This window comes from Propithecus coquereli, unplaced genomic scaffold (assembly GCF_000956105.1).
Source record: "Propithecus coquereli isolate 6110/MARCELLA unplaced genomic scaffold, Pcoq_1.0 Scaffold96, whole genome shotgun sequence".
Classification (NCBI taxonomy): domain Eukaryota; kingdom Metazoa; phylum Chordata; class Mammalia; order Primates; family Indriidae; genus Propithecus; species Propithecus coquereli.
The window spans coordinates 1,228,663-1,236,606 of record NW_012155951.1 but is presented as its reverse complement, the minus strand read 5'-3'; positions in this window follow the sequence as shown (position 1 = coordinate 1,236,606).

The following is a 7,944-nucleotide window of genomic DNA, read 5'->3' as shown; positions in this document are numbered from 1 at the left end:
ATAATTTATTGTACATTATCCCCCACTCACCCACATATAATGGAAAATGAGAGAAAAAGAGTGATGAATTATAATTTCAACTCTTTCCCCAAACACTTAAAAAGAATCCAACCCTCAATCATTAAACTCGAAGCGTGCAGTTCTTTCTCCTAGGACTTTAGATCTTGAGATACATCTTTTATTGCAACGTAACTGTCCACTGGTTTTGGTGATTTCTGCTCACCCAACAGGAGGACAATTTGAGGCTCTGTTATCATCACATTACCCAGAGCCAGAGGCTACCCTCTAAGAATATTTCCATCCCTTTACTAAGGAGAGAAAGTGATGTATTTTTTCTTCCACTGAACACAGAAACTTTTAAACACCCCATATTTGAGTATGGTGATGGTAAAACTCTGGGAAAGGAAATGCTTAAGTCATGGGTTAGAAGAAATTGCCATTTTGTTTCCAGTTTGCAGATATGAATTGTGGTCAATGTGAATTTATGGGCTACTGTCTATTGGTATTTCCCTGACACAGGACAAATAAACTTATGTTTTCCAATTAATAAAATTTTGTATAAAGAATATTGTATTTATGTGCTTAAACATTTATATACATAACTAACTTTTTAAATTAAAATAAGTGCATTGCAATGAGCAACCTTGGTCATCAAAAGTGTAATTGCAAGCATTGTTGAACATTTTGCCAGAGATCAAAAAATATTACTTGAGTGTGTGTTAAGGGAATGGAAGGGGTGGGGGAGCTCTGAGAACTTGTAATAAGGACAACATCATCCATCAAAGAAAACAACATCCTTATAGACTAAAATGCCAAGCTACAATTCTGCTGGCTACTGATAGATGGTATTTACTTGCTAGGGTTTTAATACCCCCTCCAAAACTCATGTTGAAATTTAATTGCTACTGTAACAGTATTAAGAGGTGGGACCTTTAGGAGGTGATTAGGTCACAAGAGCTCTGCCCTCATGAATGGATTAATGTAGTTATTGTGGAAGTGGGTTAGTTATTGCAAAACTGGATTTATTGTTATTGTTATTTCTTTCTCTTTCTCATATGCCCTATGCCTTCTGCCCTTCCACCGAGAGATGAGCCTTGCTAGATCTAGGTGCCATGCTCTTGGACTTCCCAGCCTCCAGATTCATGAGCTAAATAAATTTCTTTTCTTTATAAATTATCCAGTCTGTGATATTCTGTTATAGCAGCATAAAATGGACTAAGACACTACTTTACATAAGTTTGTGTGTGTTTGTGTGTATGTGTACTTTGTTTTACATACAAACATATCTACATAAGAATGCGTATTTTGTGTATATGTTGAAGTATTGGAGTGATAACACATTATTCTCTGAAAAAAAAAAAAACCTAATCTCTAAAATCCTGCTTGGATATGAGATAATAAAAATGAAAGTACTATGTAAATTGTAACGTGTTACACATATGCTAATAATTGTTTTTTATTGTATTTGGTTATTGTAATTATTAGTATATGGTAAAATGATTGTTTTTTAATAGAATAGTGGGCCACTACTTTAACCAATTTATACAATATTTAAATTGCTCTATATCCAAATGTTACATTTTAAAATATGAGTGCATGGCTTCTCTGCTATACCTCAAATCCTTAGTTGCAGAAATGAATAATGAATTCTGTTTGGTACAATGTGATCTTCACTAAACTTTCTTGGTTATTTTCCGGTCACTTTTATTTTAGATAAATATACAGAAATGATTTTTAATTTTTTTAACTTAAAAATAATTGTTTGGAATCACCAATACACAGTCCAGATAGAACATAATCTACTTTATAAGGCAAATTATCTGATTATTTTCAATGGAGAACTATTTTTTCCCAATATATAATCAAACCACTGATTTCTCTATGTTACTCCATTTATTCAATCAATATTTGTTATATATTATTACTTTGCACCAGGCACTTTACTACCACTGTTAACATAGCTGTGAATAAATAGACACAGTCTGTCTTCTTGATACATTGTGTTCGGTGGGGACACAATTAAATACCTGCCTTAGCGTTTTGTATTTCTATAAAAAAAATAGTTGAGACCGTGTAATTTATAAAGAAAGGAGGTTTATTTAGCTCCCAGTTCTGCAGGCTGAGAATTTCAAGGGTTCTGGAGAGGGCTTTCGTGGTGCCTCACAACATGGCACAAAAGCTCAAAGGAGACATAAACATTTGTGGAGAGTGGGAAACCTGAGGGGCATCCTGGCTTTGTAACAACCCACTCTTCAGGGAACTAATCAATTCCCATGAGAACTAATCCAGTCTCACAAGAACAAGAATTCACTCACTACCTCAAGAGTGGTATGAAGTCATTCATGAGAAATCCGCAACCGTAGCTCAAACACCTCCCACTAGACTCCACCTCCCAACACCACCACATTGAGTATCAAATTTGAACATGAGCTTTGGTGGGGACACACAAACCATAGCCCAACCTTAGCAGTATCCAAATTAATATCTTAACTCTAATTATTACAATTACCACTAAGAAAGAGAAAAGAGCAGAGTGAGATATGACAAACTGGATGGCTGGTAAAATTAGAACAAAAGAGAGGGAATTGGTCTACAAAGATTTATGAGAATGAAAAATTTAAGAATAAGGGGAAGTTCGTAAGGTACAAGTGATGAAAATAAGAGGTGTGCATGTCCCGAGGTAGGCAAGAGCTTGGAGTGCTCAAGATTTGCTCAGCCTCAGAGAGAGGCTGCTTTAGTGAAAGTGCACCAAGGAGGGCTTTGAATTTGTCCTTGGTGAGATGAAAATCCATGGGGATTACGAAGGAAATTTGCATTGGAGAGTAGTATGGAGATGGAAGTTGGTGGTGGGGTGGGAGATTGTGTGAGCTGGCAAGGAATGTATTCCAGGGCTTCAAGTAGGAGTTGATGGGGATGTTTTCCATCAATAAAATAACCCTATATTTATGGAGACTAAAATGCTAATCTACCCTGTGATTCTCTGGTGATGGATATGGAAATGTGTCAGCTGAGACCAGATATATTTAAGCACAAGAATATACAGTATTGATTATAGATTTAAATATGGAGAATGATGGAAAAAAGTTTCAATACTATCTCTTAGGATTCATTAATAAAGTGAAATGTACTGAAATAAGGGACACTGGAGAAATATAACTTTGGATCCAGATCAAAAGTTTATTTTTCACCTTCATTTAGTTTGAGATGCCTCTAAGCTATCTTCATGGTTCTAGAGATGTTGCATCTCTACCTCATGGAATAGAGTTCAGAATCAGGATGTCCAGGGGTCTTCTTATAAGGGCTTCACAATCTCATCTAATTCCCAGACTTCTTCAGTCTTTCTTCTGTTCACATGTGGTGTCTTTGGTCCTTATTGTCACATGGTGATCACAAAATGACTATTCTGCCTTCAGTTTCACATGCACAGTCTAAGTAGGAAGGAAGATGGAAAAAATAAGGGGGAAAGTGAAACACTTGTATCAGGAAAGTACATCCGTTTTTCAAAAATCCTCTGTAGATTGCCAATTATAGCTCCTAAGCTTCAAGAGAACTTCAAGGGTGATGCTGTGTGTGTGTGTGTGTGTGTGTGTGTGTGTGTGTGTGTGTGTGTCTTATTTATTTAAACTGGTTACGTTATCCTAAACATTATCTTTCTCTCTTTTCATCAAATCTCTCAATATCTTTCTTTTTTCTTTTTTCTCCTTTTTCTATCTTAGTAAGAAAAAAGAGGAAAATGGGTATTAGAAAAGCAACTATCAGAATTTTCCACTCAGATGTCATTTATGATCTGAGTGAGAATAGTGGCAGTGGTGTAGTTGAGGCAAAAGTCAAATGTAAAACATCAGAAGACTAATTACAAGAGAAAAATGTGTCAAAAGCCAGACTGAGAAGGAAGCTTGCCTGAGAAGGAAAGAAGATGGAGCCGTATGAATGGATGTAGTGTAAATTTCTATTAATATTTACATTTTTGGAAAAGGACACCTGGGTCTTCCTGCTCTGTCCTCCTGTGGCATTTAAAATCTGAATAGCCACTCAACAAATAACTGTGGAATTAATGGGCAATATTAATAATGTTGAATTGTTTTTGGTCATCCTTTTTTACATATAAGCACAAATTAGGTGAAAAGAATACTTTTAAATGGAACTGAAATGTGTGGAGGTATCAGATCATACAGAGCTATGTAAACCTTGCTAAGACTTTTGTATTTTAGCATGAGAATTGTGAAAATCAATGAAGAATTTGTACTCGCACAGATATGATCATATTTACAGTTTCAAAAGGATGTTTTCTGGGCCCAATGTGTGTGTGTGGGAGGGAGTCAGACTGGAAGTCAAGAATTCAAGATCTACTACAGTAGAAAAGATAAGCGATATGAATGTTAGCACATTATTGCCAATGGTGATTTGGACTTTCCATATTCTGTATTGTTATGTAATAGAAATAATTATAATATTATAATTATTAATATGATTCTAAGTGCTGTCCCTCATCTATATTATCTATTTGTAATGCCCCTAGCCCTTGGAATTAAATGGCATATAAATAATCCAGCTCAGCAGGTTCTTGCCAAAGGTCACACACATCTGGCACACTGCCAACTGAGCCAGGATTTAAGCTCAGGTCTGTCTGGTATAAGAGCCCACAAGCTCACCACACACTCTGGCAGGCAGCAGTGTTAGATACAGGCTCAGGGCTGGTCTCTCTGTAGCCTACCATAGCGACTCAGAGCCTGCACTTCTGAGTTGGCACATCTGTGTTCAATTCCAGCCTCCATTCCTTCTTTATTGTGTGAACATGGGCAATTATTTACCAACCACTCCTTGTCTCAGTTTCCTACTTGGTATTACTAAAGTGAAGATGATAATAATAGTACCCAACTCATATAGTTGAAACAAAGATTAAATGAATTAATATTTTATAAGTCCTCATCACAAAATAACAATGACACATAGATACAGTGATAGAGGTGATTGGTAAATAAAATAAAATTCTTCATTTGTGCTACCTATTAAACCTTCTATGCAAGTGTTACTTTGCTGTACCTCATCCACTTAGATATTTTATTTTCAAGTGGATATGGAAAATTAATCTTTTATTTGACTGTGTCCTCGCATTATTTTTCTATGTCAACTTTGACTTCAGTTGCTTGATTTACTTAATAATCTTCCCACATGCAAGATATGCAGTGCTAGTCTACAAATTTGCTATTACCTTGAAAGCTTAACAAACATGCTTTCTTTTACTTTAATTGTACATCTGGTTGAGGGAAGACACTTTTTTTTCTTGATGTCCTTTTAATTATTGAAACCTCTGTTAATTTTTCAAGTGTATTTCTTTTTTTTTTGAATTTTTTTTTTATTTCAGCATATTATGGGGGTACAAATGTTTAGGTTACGTATATTGCCCTTCCCTCCTGCCCTAGTCAGAGCTTCAAGTGTGTCCATCCCCCAGATGGTGCGCATCTCACTCATTATGTATGTATATACCCATCCCCTCCTCCCCCCTCCCATCTGCCCAATGCCCTATAAATGTTATTCCTATATGTGCACTTAGGTGTTGATCAGTGAAACCAATTTGCTGGTGAGTACGTGTGGTGCTTATTTTTCCATTCTTGAGATACTTCACTTAGTAGAATGGGTTCCAGCTCTATCCAGGAGAATACAAGAGGTGCTATATCACCATTATTTCTTAAAGCTGAATAGTACTCCATGGTATACATATACCACATTTTATTAATCCACTCATGTATTGATGGACACTTGGGTTGTTTCCACATCTTTGCAATTGTGAATTGTGCTGCTATAAATATTTGGGAAGACAGTTTTTATACCTTGGATAATTCCAGCATGTAACTAGTCTACATGTAACTAATATTTCATTTTGCTCCCTCTGTTGGTAGACATGGTGTCATTTTTCCCAGAAATTGTCTTGTGAAAGCAAGACTCAGAGAAGAAATAGAAAGTGTAAGAGAAACAAACCTGTATTATTGCTGGGTGTTTACTTCTAACAAACAAAAAAAAAGATGTCATCTCTTCTCTGACTGAAGCAGTTTTAGCTGAGCACTGAAAATTGCATTTTACGTTGGCTATTGGCACTATTGAAAAGTTCATTTTTTCCTCATGTGCCAGTAATGATGTATTTGCTAAACCAATCACAAGTCTAACTATAAGAAAACAGTACACTAGACTACCTTAGGCAAGCCTGGAAGTAGTGGAATGGAAGGAAAGCCGGGGGATTTGACTAGAACTGAATTTCACTTGATCTTAGCCAAAAGGCCGAGAAGCGATAGAACTGAATTTCAACATTCTCAGCTTCATTGTGATAACTCAGGATTTTATCAATTACTTGAATCTGGTTTGGGGCAGACTATTGGGTGGGCCATTATCAATTCCAAAGCAACAGACACCCAAGAAAATGGGAAGTTTCTTTAAAGATCTAGCAAAATTTGTACTCTCAGTCAGGGTGTCTATCTGGAGAATGGTACATTCATAGAGTTAGGGGGTTATAGAGGAACAGGACTGAGATTCCTTCTATAGATATCTTTTTGCAGTTACGGTCTTTATGGTTTTGAATCATTCTCTATCCCTTGTGTCAATCTACCATTATTTTTTTGTCTTGGACTGCTATCTCCATGGTGACAGCCATGCAAATAGCAACACAGAAGAGAACTTTAAACTTTCCTAAATTCACAGGAAAGGAAGATGAAGAAAGAGAAGTAGATGTTTAACAAACAAAACAAAACAAAACAAGAAAACTACTTTTTTTCCCTACATTTACAACACTACTAACACCAAATGTGTGGGTTTCTTCCACACCAGCAATTCTCCAATTTTCTGAACACCAGCTGCATGTCCTAAAATCAAATTCAATTCTGACACTATCTACCTGGAAGAGTCAGATCCCACATGTTAAGGGCTCAGTTCCACAAGACTGTTTCCACTTCAGATGCCAGTTGCAAGTTTGAGCCTCTGGTACTTCTGACCAACTAGCTGTAAATCAGGGGGTTCCCATGACCGTCTCTCTTAGGTTCAATAATTTGTTAGAATACCTCACAGAACTCAAAATAAATAAATAAATAAAAATGTTGCTTACATTGAATGGTTTACTACAACTCAGGAAGAGCCAAATGGAAGAATGCACAGGGTACGTTACGGGACAGGGGCATGGAGCTCCCACATCCTCTCTGGGTATGCCTTCCTCTCAGTACATCATGTTTTCACCAATCTGGAAGCTTGCCAAACACAATTTAGGGTTTTTATGGAGGTTTCATTACATAGGCATGATTGATTAAATCATTAGTCATTGAGATCATTCCCTGGATACAGGGAAGAGGCAGCTGGAGCTGCAGAAAGTTCCAATCCTCTAATCACATGCTTGGTTTTTCTGGTAACCATTCCTCCCCTTATCCTTCGGGGCCTTCCAAAAGTCATCTCATTAACATAAACTTAGGTGGGGTTGAAAGAGACTAGTTATGAGTAACAAAAGATACTCCTTTTATCTTTCTCTCTTGAGCAGTGTCAGGAACCCAGGGCAAAAAACAAATATCAACAACAAACTATGTATAGCTCTTATAACTTAGGAAATTACATGGGTTTAGGATCTCTGGCTAGGACTAGTGACAAAAACCAAAATATATATTTATTATGTCATAATATTATAGATGTGATGACTCGGACATCTGTTGCCTAATCGTTAAGGACGAAAGCCCAAAGCTAAGGAGAAAGAATTATCAAGTAGACCAAGGGCATCCCAGCTCAAGGACACTATAGAGGGCATTATGGAAAGATTTGAATGCAAACTTACATGGTTAGATTTTGTTTTTCCCTGCGTGCAAAGACTAATGAAACTGGAGTTGGGAGAAGGAGACGAGATACAGTGAAGAAAGGGCTGGTTTGGACGACATAGTCACTAGAGTGGTTGATCTTAAAGAAAATACCATGTTC